Genomic DNA, 20,011 nt, shown 5'->3' with positions numbered 1-20,011 from the left:
CAAAACAAAGAAAAACCATAGAAATTTATTACAACATAGGAAACTGTCAAATGAATAATAGATTTTACTAGAAGTTGAGAATGGGGTTGGGGTTGGGGTTGGGGTTGTAGTGGTAGATCACTTGAGCCCCATTTAAAGGTCACAATCTCTATTCTCATTAACACTTTAAAAAAAAAAATAATTTGACACCTTCAAAAAAGCCCATAAAAGATGGGTTATTCAAAAATTTGATTAATACCTTGAAATATTCTGAAAAAAAAAAAAAAAAAAAAAAAGGAGGTCACATTCTAAATTATTTACTTTTAAAAAGATGGGTAATCTCTGACACTTTCTTTTGTTTATTGTATATTTACTTCTTATGTATTTTATCATTCCCAAACATAGTTTGTGTCTTTTTTTTGTTATTGAAAAAAATGTTTTATGTGGCATCAAGTTTTGAGATCCTAGATTTATTTCTTTTATTTTATTTGAAGTTTATTTATTGAAAAAAGACTTTTGTGATCTAGCTGGAGTATATATTCCTTTTTTGTAGGCCAATGCAGCCCAAGCCTAGTCAAACCCAGACACCGGGCCTGAGTAATTTCCCAGAGTAGGTTTCAAGGCCACAATCAATTATTAAAGTGCAGACTATGCATGGCCCCACCTACCATTAGGCTTTTTAATCATTTCCTAATCTTAGCATTACTTTAAATGGCCAGTCTTTCTTGCCTGGCTACATTCTAAATTGATCTGCATGCATTAATATAAAGATAAACAAATGCTTATCTCCATTAAATTCATATTTATCCTATGGATTCATTCACCTTAAACGATTATAAATCACCCTTCAACCTTTACATGCAATCATACCAAGATATATAACCCATCCAGTACTAACCACTGCCAAAAGATGGCCTTCTTTCGCCCTCCCCTCACTTTTGCCGTCTTAATTGCCCTCTTTGCTCTTGTTCAAGGTATGTTTTCTCAACTTGCCCTACCTAAATGTTAGAATACTAGGACTTTTTTTTTTTTTGGGGTAATTCGGTAGGGAAGATATGCCCTTGCACTCACGTTCGAGTGTTTGCTCGTTGTTTAGGCATAGATTAGAATGTTATATTTTGAAGGTACTAATTGGGTGTGTCAGCGGTAAGAATGGATATGTGGCGACTTAATAAGGGGATGCTACCACCACAGCCCCAGCTCCTTTCCTTGAAAAGTACTTTCTCTGGTCTTGAATGAAATTGAGTGTGCATTTATGTTTCTTCTTAAAGCCCTAGCATAAGAAATCTTTATCCTTTTCAAAAAAGGAATATCTTTAAGAAGGGCAATTAATCTTCAACACTCTATGAAAATCTTGAAGGAAAATATTGTCTTTGGGGTTCAAATTACATCAGGGGATGTTTTTGTGTTTGTTTAGTAGTTTGGTGACCTAATGGTTCGCTTGATGAGTTTTTTATAATATTTTTAAAGGCACACAACGATTATTTCGTATTTATTTATTTATTTTAAAAAAAGTTTCAATAGAGTTGAGGCTCTAAACAATCAAATTAACAGCCACCTCAAAAATTTCACAAGAAGAGGTCGATTCGATGCTCAAATATCTTCAAATTGATCATCTTGACATCAAGATGGATGGAAATGAGTAAAAAATAGATTTCAAGTTTTGGAAATAGTGCATCTTGTAAAGTATTTTTGGATCGTCAATTTTTAAGATTTTCAAATTTTCATATATCCATTCGATCTACAATATTTTTTAAGCTTTAAATTGTATAGTTAAAAATGAAAATATGTTTTAAAGGTATCACAAAGATTTCTAGTATTGAAACTACATTTCCCAACACTATTTAAAGGTGTGCTTCGCCTCGGCTCTATACAAACCGTACCCTTTATTTATTGGGCCAGTAACAATTGATGACAATTTGGGGGCCTATCACTCTCACCATGGATCCATGTTACTCGAAATGAAGAAAAGGTCTGAATGGCATTTAGTCATCCAATGTACATATTTAATTTACTTTTTTTTATTATGGATGGGGTTTCTATGAGTCAGACAACTCATATCTACATGCGCTCCCCCTCTAAACTTTACCATAGCGATGAATTTTTTATTTGATATTTTAGGGATTCATCATCTAAGCCAAGCTGATTATAAATATGATCATTTAAGTCAAGCTGATCATAAATATGAAGAAAAAAAAAGAAAAAAAAAATAATGCGTTTAGCATGCATCTCGAATCCTTTCCGCGATGACAAGTAGGCGAGTATGCTACCTAAAAGGCCGCTAAAATGTTTAGGACGTGGTTAGCATACGGCCAGCCCCAATATTGTAGAAATGCTGGCTTGGCAATAAATATATTTTCTAAATATAAATCGATCCTAAGTTTTTGAGAATATATAATCTTTACATAGTCATTTGGATCGGATTTGGCTAGAGGTAGATCTGATTTAGATTTGATCTATATATATATATATATATATATATATATATATATATATATATATATATATATATATATGGTACAGTTTGTATAGAGCCGAGGCTCTAAACAATCAAATTAGAGCCCACCTTCAAATAGCGTCGAGAAATGTGGTTTCAATTCTGAAAATCTTTAACCAGCCTTAAAATATATTTTCATCTATAATTATAAAATTTAAAGCTTCAAAAATAGTTTATATGGAGCAGATCTATGAAAACTTGAATAACTTAAAAATTGACGGTCCAAAAATGCGTTACAAGATGCACTATTTCAAAAACTTTAAATCCATTTTTTTCTTAAGTCCACTCATCTTGATGTCAAGATGATCAATTTGAGGATATTTGGGCATCAAAACAACCTCTTCTATCGAAAATTTTGAGGTAGGCTCTAATTTGATTATTTAGAGCCTAGGCTCTATATAAACTTTTCTCATATATATTTACATATATATATATATATATATATATATATATATATATATATATATATATATATATATATATATAGACATAAACACACATACATAAGGGAAAGGTTCTATACTTCCCCTACTACATAGAAGAACTATGCTTCCCCCACCATCAAGCCGTCCAATTTTGATTAAGAGAGCCATTCACCGTTTGATCTTAGATTCGACATCTCAAAGTATTTTATTTTTAGTTTTTTTAAACAAATTGTATGAATATGAGATTTGGTATGTCATTTTCTCATTGGGGTGCACCTATAAAAAATATTAAAAATATTTTTTTGTAAAATATAATAACGAAAATACCTTTAAAACTTTCAAGGGTATTTTGATCATTTTATTTTATTGGAAATATTTTTATATATTTTTTTCGCTAGTGCCAGTTTAATAGAGGATTGAATGTCCAAAATTTGGTGTCAAAATAGTTTATAAATTTTTTTTTTAAAAAAAGATAGTGTAGAGACGTGACATTGTGATTGGGACAATCTTACACCTCCATTCAGAATGGATGGTTGGATAAGGGGAGGTGTATAAGTTTTAGGGAAAATATCATACAGAACCCTAATTTCCATTTTATTTCACAGTAGACCCTCCTTCCAATTTTCTTTCAAGCGGCATAAGTAAACCCTCAAATATTTCACCCAACCCCCTCATCTCGTATTTCCCCATATTTCCACTTTTGGCTATAAAAACTGACTCCAACAAACTATTTTATTCCGTCTCAGTCCAAAATCCTTTTTACTTTTCCCTTATTGTCATTTTCACTACGGTAATATCTCTCTCTACTATGGCAAGGGATCTATCTCCATTCACCATAGTGGAGTTTGCTTACTTCTCACGGTAAGTTTCTTTTTCTCTCTCCTTTCTCTCTCTTCCTGCCTTCAAAACCTCAATTGCTCTCACTGTCTGGTACTCTCTCTCTCTCTGCCTTCGAATCCTCCATTGTCTTATAGAAATCAGGGTTCTTGTGTATCTAAATTTTGGACAATCCATTTTCAAAATCTAAAAATATTAAGCACTTAAGAATTTATAGAGGAAGGAACCCATTTGCAGCAGAGGCACCTATTTATGGTCTCAATGAGAAACACATTCTCAAAGGTTAGAGGGAAACACAATTTTAGATTTAGAGAGAAAAAAACCAATCTACAGTTTTCGAGAGAGAAACATCGACAAAAGATGGAGAGTGAAACTAGACAAACAGGAAGATAGAGGAACTCGTGAATAATACAAAACGGAATAAAATAGTTTGTTGGGGTCAATTTTTATACCCAAAAGTGAAAAAAAGAGAAAATAAGGGATGAGGGGGTTGGGTGAAATATTTGAGGGTTTATTTATACCGTTTGAAAGAAAATTGGAAGGAGGGTCTACCGTGAAATAAAATGGAAACTTAGGGTTTTGTATGATATTTTCCTTAAGTTTTATGTTGTAGGGGAAGCATAGAAAGTTTGCCCTATATGTAATTGTATTTTCTGTTTGTATATTACTTTATAATATTTTATAAATATAAAATAGTTTTTTGAATCCGATCGGATGTGAATCCATATACCATATATACTATTCAAATCTGATTTTGGATCCGATCAGATCTGGATACGGATCCGGATCCGGATCCAAATCCCATACATACGTTCATTTTCTTAAAAAAAAAAGTGTGCAGAACTCGGGCAAGTTACCAATTACTTGCCCAAGGACCGAGTACCTTGGCCAAGTTGATCTTTTAAACACTGCAAATCGTATTCTACCGTCTCTATTTGTTGGTGCAAATATCATTCTGTCGTCTCTCTCTTCTGTGCAAATCTTATAATTTCTCAGTATCTCCTTCATTCTTCTTGCAACACCGTCTATATGGAAGTTTATACTCACTATTCTATCGCCCTGCATGCAGTGGTTAAGGCACAGGAAGTCAAGATTCCAATTACTGACGAAAATTTGCAAGCTGTTCAACGAGTAAGTGGATGTCCACTGTTCTTCAATATACACTGCCTCTCTCTCTCTCTGTCTCTCTCTCATGGAAGAAATCAATTGCAGGATGTCATGGTGGAATCCAAAGGTTTGAAAGGGAGGAAAATGGCGATGATAGAGACTGCGATGAAAGAGAAGGCAGGAGTTGAAGAGAAAAAACATGAAGTTGAAGAGAAGGCAAATGAAGAAGTTGTTCTTGCATCCTTTAATGTTGATTATGATCCACCAAGAACCCACCCTCCGACCCCTAACCCCCCAATAATTAACTAAGAGAAATGATTGGGGGCCTTACTCTATATTTTCAATAATCTCTACCTTTATATCATATGGCCACGAAATGATAGAAAAATAAAGAAAATAAAATGTATTCTTTCTCTTGTTTACAATGTGAAATGAGAGATGAAACTTTTAGATTCAAAGACTGGTAGTTTGGTCGGCTTGATGTTTCTCCAGTGGGTTGCTTCTTTTATGTTTGTTTTGTATGTTGCGCTCATTTTTCCATATTTGCCTCTCTAAATATCCTTTTTGGTCCCAATGTTCAAATTTTGAAACGAGGGTCATGGTGGAGAACCAATTGTTTAAGGTTTCCATTTTATAACGGCATATTTAGAGTAGTAATTTATGGTGTCTTATCAATGTTTCAAGCCGAGTAACTAAGGCCGACTTTGAGTGGCTTGGATGAGTAGTGCACAAGTAAAAAACAAAAAAAAACAAAAAATTCTTAGAAGTTCGGAAAATATGAAATAAGTAATAGAATTTATTTGAAATGGAGAATGGGGTTGAGGTCGTAGTGGTAGATCACTTGAGCCCTAGTTAAAGGTAATGGCCTCCATTATCACTGACACTTTAAAAAAAAATTGAATCTTTTAAAAAACAGGTAGGGATCTGTAATCCTTACTGATCTACCCCCTAAAAAGCAAAATTATAAGAAGTTCATAAAAGTCAATAAAAGTGCATAAAAGATGGGTTATTCAAAATTTTGATTAATACCTTGAAATATTAAAAAATAAAAAAAATGAAAGGCAGATTGTTTCATGCAATGGGGACTACCTTTCTATAGTTACGGTCCCCGAGGTATAAGGCATCCATCTTAAAGGTAGATGCACACCCCACCTTTGTGTTTTTGAAAGTTTGTGCTCTGATGAAGCTTTGAATCAAATTTTGGTATGTCTGAAAAGGCTTGTGCATAAAATAAGAAATCACAATATTATCAGATATTATTTTCTTATTTAAATTAATTAATGGGAAAATGATTTAAAAAATGGGGGATAATATTTCTAGAACTTCCATATAATCTTGATGGCATATCTATAGAATGGATGGTTCATATCTCTCACCCTATAGGTCACCTAAGATCAATGGTGTATATTCAGTCTCACAAGAAGACGTAAGCTATGGGAAACCCTAAGAAACCCCTTGAAGCATTATAAAAAAGAGATGGATCCTACCCAATATTTTCTACACAATATCTCTGTAGGGATCTCGAGAACCCCTTAGCTTGTGGAATCGAGAATCCCAAATACCAGGATCTCACTCAAGATCGTGTACATGAGTGACTAAATGCAAAGTAGATGAATATAATTATAAATCGAGTGTGAGAAATAAAACAAACACAAAAAACACACCATAACAACACAAAATTTACGTGGTTCACCCCGTAGGGCTATACCCACGACCTCGGCAACTAGAAATCCACTATCACAATGAAGATTACAGTTTTGAGTTACAAGAGACAATACCTATCTCTAAACATTGATAAAAAAACATCACTGATCTTTCCTTCTAAACCTGCTCTCCCGACCGAGCAATAACGCCGATTAACATCCTCTTTCTCATGCAATACCGCGACTAGAAAGATAACCTCGAGAGGAATATAGAGATTTTCTCTCTCTAGAAGTAAAAGTTAACCAACCCAAAACTCATGGGAATAGAACCTCTCTCTCGGAGGTCATGTCTCTCTCTCTCGAAGACCCAGCTCCATATTGGAGATCCATTCCCATAATCCCCAAAGGGGTGACCCTCAAAGGATGAGTATTATGTCATCTTCCACTCTCTTATAAATATATCACTTTCTTGCTTCACAAGAAAGTCAATTTAAGAAAATATGTATGGTGATTTACCTATCACCAAACCCAACAATTTCCACATTTAGAGTAAAATCACTATAATTGCCTTAACAACCTTCATTGAATAGATTTCTTGATTTCTTCATACTTGCCTCCATCAAAAACACTTTTTCTTCATATTTCTCTACCTCAAACCATAGATATTTCTTGATTTTTTCACATTTGTCTCTATTGTGGAATTTTCCCAAACACTTGGACTTCATATTTCTCCATCTCAAACCATGTATTTGTCAACCATTGTGGAATTTTCTCAAACACTTTGCCTTCATATTTCTCTACCTCAAACCATGTATTCTTCAACCATGTGTCCATCAAACTCCACTATTCATCATTTTCTTAATGCAAGCCTTAGCCCCCCTACACAGCGGGTGTCCATCAGTTACTCTCTCTTTTCTAGTCATAATTACCCTCTTTCCTCTTGCTCAAGTGTTGCTCTCATGTTACTTCCTCAAGCCCTGTGAAGAGAAAGAAACTTTATCTAATGTGTTCACAAACAAAAAAAAATGAAAAGGAAATCCTCCTTATCTTAGATGGGGCAATTTATCAACAATATCTTCCTTTTTAGTCTTTTGATAAAATGGTTTTCAATTAGAATCCGAAATAACTGGCTTGAGTTTTTTTAAAATGAACATGAGGATTGCTTTTTATTTATTTATTTTATTTATTAGGTCAGTAGGCACAATTATATTTGAACCTTTGATGTCCTTTTTGGGGTATGTCACTATCTTATTTTCTCAATGAGTATCAATAAAGTAAGAAGAGTATCAATAAAGTAAGAAGATATGTGTTAAGATTCAAGATTTGTGAGAGCATGCATGCATAGACATTGAATGGGGAGAGAAGAAGAGAGAACACAACTTTTACATGGTAAGAAGAGAGAACACAATATTTACATGGTTCAAGCCGAAGCTTAACATCCACGGATCCAAGTCACAACGGGCCACATCTTTACTGATTTTGGATAAATATTTACATAATAAGTACCTCTATATGATTCAGAGGTAAACATTATGAGGATTTATCAGCAAACTAACAAACAATATGAGGCCTTATTAACAAACTAACTTGATGACTAAGTAACTTTGACTTGGTCTCTTCTTATCTTACTTAGTCTCTTCTTATCTTCAAGACTTCCCTGAAGTTTGGTATCTTCTTATGTTCAGGACTCCATGGAAGTTGGTGGAGATCTAAAGAGATAAGTGCTAAAAGTTACTTGTTGGTAGAGATTTGAAGAGATAAGTGCTCAACGACTAAGTAACTTTGACTTGGTCTCTTCTTATCTTACTTGGTCTCTTCTTATCTTCAAGACTCCCCTCAAGTTGGTGTGGTGGAGATCTGAAGCGAAGTGCCCAACACTTCACAAATTGAAACATGAACTGAAGTCTTGAAACAAAAAAAATTACTAAAAAACTTGCACTGCTCTCACTGGTGTACTTGAATAGTCTAGGGCGTACTTGAATAGTCTGGTCTGCGAGAGCGAAAATATATGATCCGGGACACGTGATCACCAGACTTGGTCTAAAGACCACTAAAAGTGCTACATGATCCGGGACACGTGATCATCAAACTTGGTCTAAAGACCACTAAAAGTGCTACAAAGGCACAAGGAACACGTGATCACCAAACAGGCACAAGCGACACGTGATCACCAAACTTAGTCTAAAGACCACTAAAAGTGCTACAAAGGCGCAACAAGGACGGCTCTGTGACTGCTACAAATAAAGTGGCAACGAACACTGAACATTGGTGAAAACTGCACTGAACATTGGTGAAAACTTCTCTTTGAAAAATCTGCTAATTATGAATGTGCTCGCTCTAACGTAAGTCAGGGCAACAGCGGTGTGACGAAGTCCTCTGCTACATGGCGAGGCGCTAGGAGGCGGTAGGAGTAAATAATGCACGAGACAACTGAAAAATACGTGAATACCTTGTCCACATAGCGGTTACATCGGTTACATTAGAGATGTTGACTTCATCTCTACTCATCTCACCTCCATATCTCCTATCCCTTCAAGTTGGTGTGGATGTGAAGAAACACCCGCGAAGAAACACCCAACTTGCAAAATATATGTTTTCTTTTTTGAGTCCAATGATATAAAAAAAAAAAAAATGCCAATGAAATTGGGCTTTGGTAGTCCACATCTTAAAAAAAAAAAATACCACTCATTTTTTCTTTTCTTTTCCACTTTTTCATTTTTTTTTTACACGTAGCTCTTGAGCCGAAAGTGTTGTTTTTTTTTTTCTTTTTTTCAAAGTTCTCTTTCTTAAAAGAGCATAAACATTATTAATTCACACAAATAAGGGTATGGAAGCCTCTGAGCTAGATGCTACGAATTCTTGCAAGGGAACAACCATCATCGGCCTTCCTGGCAGTGGAGGAGAACAGGTGACGAGCCCTTTGCATCTCTAACCATTGTTCTAAAAGAGATCGAACCCCCCTTTGTCAAAGCATCAAAGTTTTTGTTCGGGCTTGCCTCTATCAATGCCTGGCTCGCGATTAGGGAAGTGTTATCATCTTCCATCCCTCTACCGATTTCAAGAGACAGAGCACTCCTCACCCCCATGTCTAGAGAGTGAGCACCCCTCACCGTCAATGAATTGGAGACAAGGCAATACACAAGTATCAAATAATAGATCCTCTTCTATAGGCCCCTGTTAATATCTGAGGACACCATTTTCGCAGCCAAATAGAGAAAGTATCCAACTAAGAGAGACGCAAAAGAGTAGGTTTTTGCATTCTTGTAAAAAGCGGAAAGAGAAAGATGGGGTTGGAGATCGAGAAGGTGGGGGTGAAGGGGACGATGAGAACAGTAGAGATGGAGGGTCTGAGCAAGATAGAACCTTAAAAAATATCAAGACCAAAGATAAAGCGGTGAGAGAAAGTGTGATCTGAGCCGAATAGTCTATAGCTCTGATACCATACTAAGATTCGTGAGAGCATACTTGTACAGACATTGAATATTGAATGGGAAGAGAAGAAGAGAGAACACAAATATTTGAATAGAAAGAGAAGAAGAAATAACCCAACATTTACGTGGTTCAGACCGAAGTTACGTTTACGGATCTAAAGCCCCAACGGGTTACAGCTTCACTGATTTTGGATAAATATTATATCAATAAATACCTCTATATATAGAGGATAATCACACAATTATAAGAGAAAAATATAGTATGATTCTTGGCGATAAAGATAAATAGTAAGAGACCTTATGACTAAACTAACTTGATGATCAAGTAAGTTTGACTTGGTTTCTTCTTATCTTCAACATGCGTAGTTATTACTTATAAACAATGGGCATGGATTTTTGGGTTCACCATGTTCTTAGGTTAAACACCTCCTAAATAAATGAAAGTATTGTATACAATGAGATCATTTACATTTGGTACAAGGAGGTTATAATTACTTATAACTATCCAATATGCACAAAGTTCGAAAAAATTTCTTTTGGACTAAGTTTGGTCAATGAAATAAATGCAGCTGCCCAATTTCACATCCAATGGTCTAGATTAAATTGTGACCACTTTGTACCAAAGATAAATGGTCTCATCATATACTTTCCCATAAAGGAATACCACCTTGCCATGTGAAAGTTTTAGACCATAAACCCACACACACAACCCATACACATATAACACGAAATCCATAAATTCAAATTCATATGGCTTTGAGTTGGAGATCAAATGTTCAATAATAAGTTTATTCAAGAAAACAAATATGACCTCCCTTTACCTATTAAAAGTAAATTAATAATAGTATGTCAAGTAACTCGGGGAAAAGTTACAACAATGTTTGACCTTTACCCAGGTCATGTAATATTTAGAAAATATCAGATATAATGGAATTTGTAATGGAAGTTTAGATTTGCATTATTTATTTGCTCTTATATATATATATATAGGTACTATCTAAAACTGTAGTATCTATCTTAATAACATTGAAAATACTGTAGTATAGTCTAGTAGAGAACGTAAAAGCGTAGTATAATATAAAAAGCAGCACAGAATGATCATAAGAGAAATTACAAAGATGACTACTATAATCCAAGTAGTATGAATACTGTTTTGAATTTTTATGCTAAAAATTAATTTAAACTGCATATAAGCAAGCTTTATTTCACAGAGTAATAGCAGGTATAGGAACAAAGATGACTTATAACAAATCACTTACAATTTACAAATCCAGTAACTTGAAAAGAGTGCCCATTCGTCCGGACAGAACGAAGGAAATACAATTTGAAAAAAGATCTCCTTCTTTAACTATTACTGATGATACTTATCTTCCTTCATCAAGACAATCTTTACCATCAACTTTCCTAGCCTCACGAAAATCTGTCTCTAGCATCGCTACACCAGAAACTTCTTCGTCCTTAGAACTTGAAATACAAAAACTATTGAGAACTCAGGAAAATATACTTAAACCAGTATACCAACCAATCTACAATGAATCACCAGATACTGATTTTCAATTATTAACATTGCAAAAGGAAAAAAAAGTAAATATCAATTACATAAAACAAGACTATTTAAGTGAAGCTAATAAAAATTTCCTAGATTGGTATTTAACTACCTTCTCGAAAGAATTAATAGATATGACTCATAAACAATATAATAAATTTTTGAAAAAAGAAAAAATAACTTTAGGATTTTTGAATGGCTTAAAACTACCTTACTATTAAAGGGAATAAAAATCCCTAAATTTAAACTCCATACTCTTGAAAATCAATACGAAACATATATTACGGATAAACAAAAACATATTCGCAGTATTCATCCCCTTGAAGAAAGTATAAAGATAACAGATAAAACATAGGAATTAGGAACTCTAGCTACGCCATATGAAATACTTCCTGAAGAAAATTATCTTAAAATAGAATTGTAACCCCATTTGCTTGAACAAAGTAATTATACAAATTTGTACTTACAGACTATAGGTAAACAAACAACAAGAATAGAAAATAGCATACGACAACCACAAGAAAAACTAGAAGAAAAGAAAAAAGCAATATTATTCAAACCTCCTCCTCAAATTAACCGAGAAAGATTTCAAATAAAAGAAGAACTCTCTCACTTAATGCAACAATTAATTAAGAAATTAGCACAACTCGAACTAAAAGATAAAGCTAAACCTAAAGCAGAGACAACAATAAAAATAACAGAACCATAAGCCATGATGTTACATGAGATACCAGAATGTTACCTCCCTTCCTCTTTCAGCTTCAACGAATCTTCCACCTCAGCTCCTCCACTCCTCTTTAAAAACCCCTCAAAACCTTCAGTCGAAGACAGGTCGAAATCTCCATCTATGCGATCTCTTCTCTGCAATCTCCTCTCTCTACTTACTCAAAGCATTCTCCTGAAAGCTCCGCCGACTTCTCTTCTCTGAGGCAAGCCCTTATAAACAGCAACTTGAGAAAGAAGTATGCAGCGATTTACCTACTGCTTTTTGGAATCGACATAAACATAGAGTATCACTACCATATGAAGAAAGCTTTTCTGAATCTAAAATACCAACCAAAGCCCGATCAATTCAAATGAATACAAGAATGTTAGAAATATTTAAGAAAGAAATAGATTCTCTCTTAGATAAAGGATTAATTAGGTCCAGCTCATCACCATGGAGCTGTGCCGCCTTCTACGTATAAAATAATGCTGAAAAAGAACAAGGAGTTCCTCGATTAGTTATAAATTATAAGCCTCTAAACAAAGTTTTAAAATGGATTCAATATCCAATCCCTAATAAAAAGGATTTATTAGATAGACTATTAAATGCCTGTATCTTTTCAAAATTTGATTTAAGATCAGGATATTGGCAAATACAAGTAAATGAAAAAGACCGATATAAAACAGCATTTAATGTTCCCTTCGGACAATATATATTATGTCCTAAGAATCGAATTTTTGTTTGGCAAAGCACTAATTTTTTAGCAGAGACTACAAGTCCTGCAGTTTTTACAGTATTAAGGAAGATAGTTAAATGTTTAAAATGTTGATGTATGTCAGTAGAAAAAATAAGAACATCATCAATGTAAACTATCATAAATTTCAGATAGGGATTAAATACAACGATCATGTAAGAATCTAAAGACTCTAATGGATCTTGTTCCTATTGTAACACCTGGCTCTCCTATATCTATGTACCCACCTTTATCACCAGCCAGATCTCTTAATTACCCTGAACATTCTATCCAAACTCGAACTCCAATAATTACCCCCGTACCAAACCAAAATAAGCCAATTAGTTCTACCTCACAAAAGGTAGTTTTTGAAGAAACAACCTTTTTAATAGATGTTACTATTGATGATAAACATATCTACATAGACCAAAATAAGCTGGCACCTTTGTACCTTCAAACTCATCTTAATCCCTCCAATGGAAACAAAACCCGAGAATGGTATGAAACCGTTATCATAGAAATAAGATCTATATCTCTTGTTCATTTCTTTAATTCTACTACAAAAGTTATTTCCTACTCTAAGATACAAATAAAAAAAATATTATCATATGAAGATTGGGGCTGTACCCCAACTCAAGGGAAAAAGCTGCAAGCACAAGAATTTCAATACAAATCTTATAGATATTCAGAATATATGAATGCTTGGCACAAAATATTTGCCTATCAAAATTTGAATAATTCTCATACATGGTATATCCAATTTAAAATGCCTATTCTTGAAAGATTCTCGAGTTGGTTTCGATATTGTTCTTAATATGGGGTTCAGGAACCCAAATATTACCTGATGCATTTAAAAATGCTCAGGCTAAATTCGCTGAATATAATAATATAGATACTGATATAGGTTATCATTTATAACCTTGGATTCTCAAATGGGAATATGGCCTCTCTGAAAATACCAACAATAATTATGAGTATATCCCTCAATTGGGAAAACAAATATTTGTCAAATGGTGGGATGTATTCAGTATGGATCCGAACTCAATTAGACTGAAACGAATACCTCCTTCTCCTACCAAGTATCAGACTAATAATACTCTTGAATTTGACCAAAATAAATTCGTCGATTATATTAGACAAATGCGTAAGCAAAACCCAAGAGCTACGAAAGAAAAGCTTGAAACCCAGCTATTAAGAATAATTGAAGAAGAAGTTTCAGATGCTACCTCTCAACCCGAACAGATAGAACATGAGTTCAGCCAAAGGCCCGAATAAAGCCACTAAGATTCTGTACAAAATCTTGTCCATATCTTGTACAAAGACTTCCTGTACAAAGATTTCCTGTACAAAGATTTTCAAAAGCAAGATGCTCCTGCCACCTAAAAAGATGTTGTCACCTCAAAAAGAAGCTCACTGCAAAAGAAGCTCCTGCCACCTCAAAAGATGTTGTCATCTCAAAAAGAAGCTCACCGCAAAAGAAGCTCCTGCCACCTCAAAAGAAATGCCGCCGTACAAGAAAACGACAAAAAAGCTATCAATGACCGATAAAAGACACTGTGCAAGATACCTTTGCTTTTTTACTTTTTACTTTATATATTTGCCAATATCCTGATTTTAAATCAAATTTTGAAAAGATACAGGCGTTTAATAGTCTATCTAATAAATCCTTTTTATTAGGGATTGGATATCGAATCCATTTTAAAACTTTGTTTAGAGGCTTATAATTAATAACTAATTGAGGAACTCCTCGTTCTTTTTCAACATTATTTTCTACGTAGAAGGCGGCACAGCTCCATGGTGATGAGCTGGACCTAATTAATCCTTTATCTAAGAGAGAATCTATTTCTTTCTTACATATTTCTAACATTCTTGTATTCATTTGAATTGGTCGGGCTTTGGTTGGTATTTTAGATTTAGAAAAGCTTTCTTCATATGGTAGTGATACTATATGTTTATGTTGATTCCAAAAAGCAGTAGGTAAATCGCTGCATACTTCTTTCTCAAGTTGTTGTTTAATGTTATTTATTGTTTTTTGAATTTCAGGTAGTAATAATTGTTCTTCAATTGTTTTATATTTTATTTCAGCTTTTAATTGATATAAGAAATTTTCTTTGTTTTGTATGTTTTGTTTTACATTATTTTTTATTTGATTTGTGGTTTATCAATAAATTCAAATTTAACTTTTATTCTTTCTAGTGTTGATTCTAATCTGGTATGGTCTATGACAACCGGTATGGTCTATGATAATCAGATATAACGTACTGATATATGGGGTTCCTAAAATGACAGCTTGGTTTAGTCCTTTGATCATAATAAATGGTAGTTTTAAACAAATACCATTATTATATATAACAGCATTAGATAATTTATAATTTATTTTTAATTTACTTCCATCGGCTGTATTTAATATTTGTGTTGTTTTATCAAAATATTTTGTGGGAACTAATCTTTCGTTTATACAATTTAAATCAACACCTGAATCTATTAAAGCTAAGGTTTGGAAATTATATTCGTTTTGGACTATTAGTTTAACTAATATATACCATTTTTGCTTTAATATTTTGTTAATTAAATTTAATTGAGGTTCTTGATTAGAGGATTCAAGTTTATTTTCTATGTTATGTAATAAGTTAGCAAATTCTAGTTCCTCTTCATCTTCAGAAGGATTATCCGTTAATTCGGTTAACTCTAATAATTTAATTCTGTTCTTTAACTTGTTTAGATCAGATTTTACTTCATTAATTTCATGTTTTAGTTCAGCAATAGTAGGTTCCTTTTGAATATTGTTCTTTTGACTAACTCGTTTAAGTATGTTAGAGAAACTATATTCTTCAGGAGGTTTTATTAATGATGTTGGTTTATTACGTGTTTTTGCGATTTGAATGTATTGACTAATTATCGTTCTTTTATCTTCAGTGTTAGGAATTTTATCTATAATTTCAAGGATTAAAGTATCTTCTTTGGTAAGAGTGTTATAAGAACAGTTCAAATCTTTTTCAGATGAAGAAAAGGTCTCATATAGAAAATCTTCATATTTTATTAGTTCTATATTTGATTCTTCGTCATCAGAACTATCAGTATAGTTGGAAGAGGTTGTATTGAATTCCTCTTCATTAAGCTGAATTATTTCATATAGTTGATTTTGTAGATTTTCATCTAATATGAGCGACTCTATCTTTTTCTTGACATCACAATTATTTTTATAATGTCCTAATTTTCCACAATTATAACATCTAGGTAGTTTTCTTTTATATCTTTTTCCTTCTTTGGGTTTTTTCTCGTATTTTTCGTCTATATATATATATATATATATATATATATATATATATATATATATATATATATATATATATATATATATCACCACGCAAACTTCATCGCACAGTCAAAGTTGTACAGTAGTGCTTCAATTTCCATGTTTGTTTTACCAATTGGAATGATCTAAAATTTAGAGTGTGTACATCTTAATGAGACACACCTATTAAAAATATGAAAAAAAATAATTTATAAAATATAAATTGATTTTCGAGAATATTTTGGTGAATTTATATTTTACGAATTATTTTTTTTATATTTTTATTAGGTGCGCTTCACTAAGATGTATACACGCTCCAAATTTTAAGTAATTTGGATTTATAAGAAAAAAATGAAAAATGATCGGGCGATGAATTTTGGACGGTGTTGGGGGTAGGCGAAATCATTGTTCATTTTCGCCAATAAGTGTTTTGTAATATCTTCTATATGCTACAAAACACTTATAGGCGAAAATGAACAATGTTTGCGCCTACCCCCATCATATTCCAAAATTCATTATACAGTCACAATTGTCTGGTAAAATTTTATTTTTTATTTTTTTTATAAATTGGAATGATCTAAAATTTGGAACGCATGTTCATAAAAAATAGGCAAAATCTACGAAAGACACAGATCTCTAGAAAAGTTATCGCATGGGTGTGGGACTTGACTTTTCTAGACATCTGTGCCAAATTTAATGGTGATCCTTTGGGATTCTACACACATGGGTATGGGAGGGTCTCATAGGATCATTAATATATATATATATATATATATATATAGGAGTCACTACGCCCATACGCAAATGGCCCAGATTGAATCTGGGCCATTCTGTGGTTGATCTAACGCTCACGGATGTCCGATAGTGTTTGAATTTTATTTTATTTTTTTACAAATTCAAATCAATTGAAATTTTAGGCGTGTGTTCTTTCATCAAGTCGTGTCTAATAAAAATATAAAAAAATAATTCGTGAAAAACAAATTGATCAAAATACCTCCGAAACTTTTTGGGGGTATTTTGGTCAATTTATTTCAAGTAAGTTTTTTCTTGATATTTTTTGTAGATTCACCTATTTTTGAAGAAAACATACCTAAAATTTCAAGTGATTTGGATTTGTAGAAAAAAATTAAAATTCAAACACTATCGGATATCTGTGATCGTCAGATCGGCCAAGATTCAGTCTAGGCCGTGGGCGTTTACTGTAGCAGTAAGCACCTGGGCGCATAGCATCTTTTCCCTATATATATATATATATATATATATATATATATGAAAAGTCTTCCCAATACTTATAGGTGAAAAAGAATAGTGATTTCGCCGACCCTCATCACCATCCAAAGTTCATCATACGATCATGATTGTCTGGTAATGTTTTATTATTATTTTTTTTATAAATTAGAATGATATAAAATTTGGAGCGAGTGTACATCTTAGTGATACGCACTTAATAAAAATATAAAAAAAATTAATTAATTTCAAGGGTATTTTGGTCAATTTATTTCATATAAACTATTTTTTGATATAAATTTAATGGTGATCATTTGAGGTTCTACATACATGGGTCTAGTAGGTTCTCATTAGATCATTACTCATATATATATATATATATATATATATATATATATATATATATATATATATATATATATATATATATATATGAAAATCATAAAGAGAATAATTATAAATATTTACACATTGGGTTAATCCAAATAGCTATTAAACCTTTAACCCGACTAGGGTTAAACACTTCAGTGCTTGTATGCCTAAGAGATACAAGACACAATACCTTCTCAGATTCACTCCTAGGCATGGTAGAATCCAGCCTATGTAGTGGACCTATATATTTTAATTGCTTTCTAAATTTTCCTGTTTCTTTAACAGACCCAAACATATTAGATATATTATCTATAAATTTGAAAACTCATGGATTTAATATGATACATGGTTCTCAAAATTTAGCAATAGTATACAAAATTTATTATAAGGTAATGAATACTCTTTGTCATAATATTATGCAGGCTGATAAAAAAGATCAAACTATATTATTTCAAACAAATATAGAAAAATCAAATACAATTGTACCCAAAACAATTACTTGGTCCGATATCATCCTACCTCAATCATGGGCATTACAACATGCAAACCAACCCCAAGAAGCACCTAGAAATAATATTCCAAACCAAATAATCGAACATCCAGATGAAAATATTGAAATAAAATTTCAACAGTCTATAGTCAAGGAAGATATAGATATTAATAGGAAAAGAAATAAAAAACCATTAATACCTGCTAGAAAATCTTGTCATACTACTCCTGATGTTATCATACTTCCTTCTGCTTCACAACCTACACCATCTTCAAATTTCCAATTACAATGAGTCAATAGAACAGCTGATCATGTAGTCATTCCTACCTATACATCTGAACCAGACATAGAGGAATTTCAAATACTTACATTACAAATAGAAGATGATACAGAAGAAGAAATAAATAATAGATATGATACATATATGGCAGATAAGTTAGCAAGAAAAAAGAAAAAAATTAATATTGATTATCTTAAAAAAGATTATCTTTCTTTAGAAAATCAAAGTATTAGGGAATGGTATCTTCAAACCTTCCAACCTAGGTTAATAGAATTATTTCATAAAAAATATAATAAATTTCTCAAAAAAGAAAGGGAAACAAAAGGATTTTTTATATGGTTACAAGAAATGTGCATTCAACATAAAATAAACATTCCTCCATTTGATAATCTTCCAAACCTTAGAAGAAAAAACATACATTAGTACGAATGGTACGACTACTGCTAGTACACACCCTCCTGAAAAAAGTATAATACTCAAAGGAGTAACCCCATCAAGTAAAGGCGAACCACCACAATCTCTATATGATATAATTGGCACACCATATAAAGTCCTACCTAAAGAAATAGGTAAAAAACAAGAACTTATTCCCCATATTGTGGAACAAAACAATTATACTAATTTATATATGCAGTCTTTAGGAAAACAAGCAGAACGTATAGAAAGATTAGTTTCTAAGGAAGTAACTCCTTCTCTTCCTAAAGCAGTTCTGTTCAAACCACCTCCAGAACTTAATAAAAATAAATTTCATATTGGTGAAAATAATAAAACCTTAATGGATAAGTTAATATCCAAATTAGCTCAATTAGATATTAAAGGAATTTCTTCTCCCAAACTCAGTATTCCTATACCAAATATACCTGTTCCATTACCAGAATCTTCAGATAAAGGAAAATAAAAAATACCAGAGAATGAAACAATGATGCTCCAAGAAGAGGAACCAATTATAGAAGACACCATACAAAACCAAGAAAATGCTTTTATGGATACTACACCTATTGATATAAACAGAATAGCCTATGGTAAAACATGGAAACCAATCGCAGCTTTACCATATTATAAAAGACCTACACCTGTTGATGTCCAGCTTGAAGAAGATGCCATACAACAAGTTGTTTCCTATTCAGGAAGATCAATAGTGAATTAGACAATAGACGCTTTATCTAAATTAAAAATACTAGATGTCATGAGACATATGACAATGTTTGCTTCTGCAAACAAGATGGCAGGCAATCCAGACCAAGAGGTTGTTAAAGCAATAGTCAATGGATTCATTGGCTGGTTAAGAGGATGGTGGGATTTCTATGTAGATGATGAAACTAAAACGCATTCTGATACCAAAACGCGCCAAGATCTACAGTAATTTTGAACCAACTATTTTATAACAAGTAAGCAAATAGCATACCATTATATTTGATTAATTCTTGTAATATTTGAATTTAA

General features: G+C 32.7%; 1 long non-coding RNA gene across 1 annotated transcript; it reads left to right on the top strand.

Moving 5' to 3' along the window:
• Positions 1-885: 885 nt before the first annotated feature.
• LOC148779307 (uncharacterized) lies at positions 886-5,289 on the top strand. Its single transcript, XR_016048391.1, has 3 exons — positions 886-953; positions 4,808-4,869; positions 4,951-5,289. It is a non-coding gene; the product is annotated as an uncharacterized LOC148779307 (long non-coding RNA).
• The last annotated feature ends 14,722 nt before the right edge of the window (positions 5,290-20,011 follow it).

The sequence above is a fragment of the Amborella trichopoda genome, chromosome 13, assembly GCF_054954075.1.
Source record: "Amborella trichopoda isolate Santa Cruz 75 chromosome 13, AtrichopodaSantaCruz75HAP2 v2.0, whole genome shotgun sequence".
Taxonomy (NCBI): Eukaryota; Viridiplantae; Streptophyta; class Magnoliopsida; order Amborellales; family Amborellaceae; genus Amborella; species Amborella trichopoda.
This window is presented reverse-complemented; position numbering and strand designations above follow the sequence as displayed.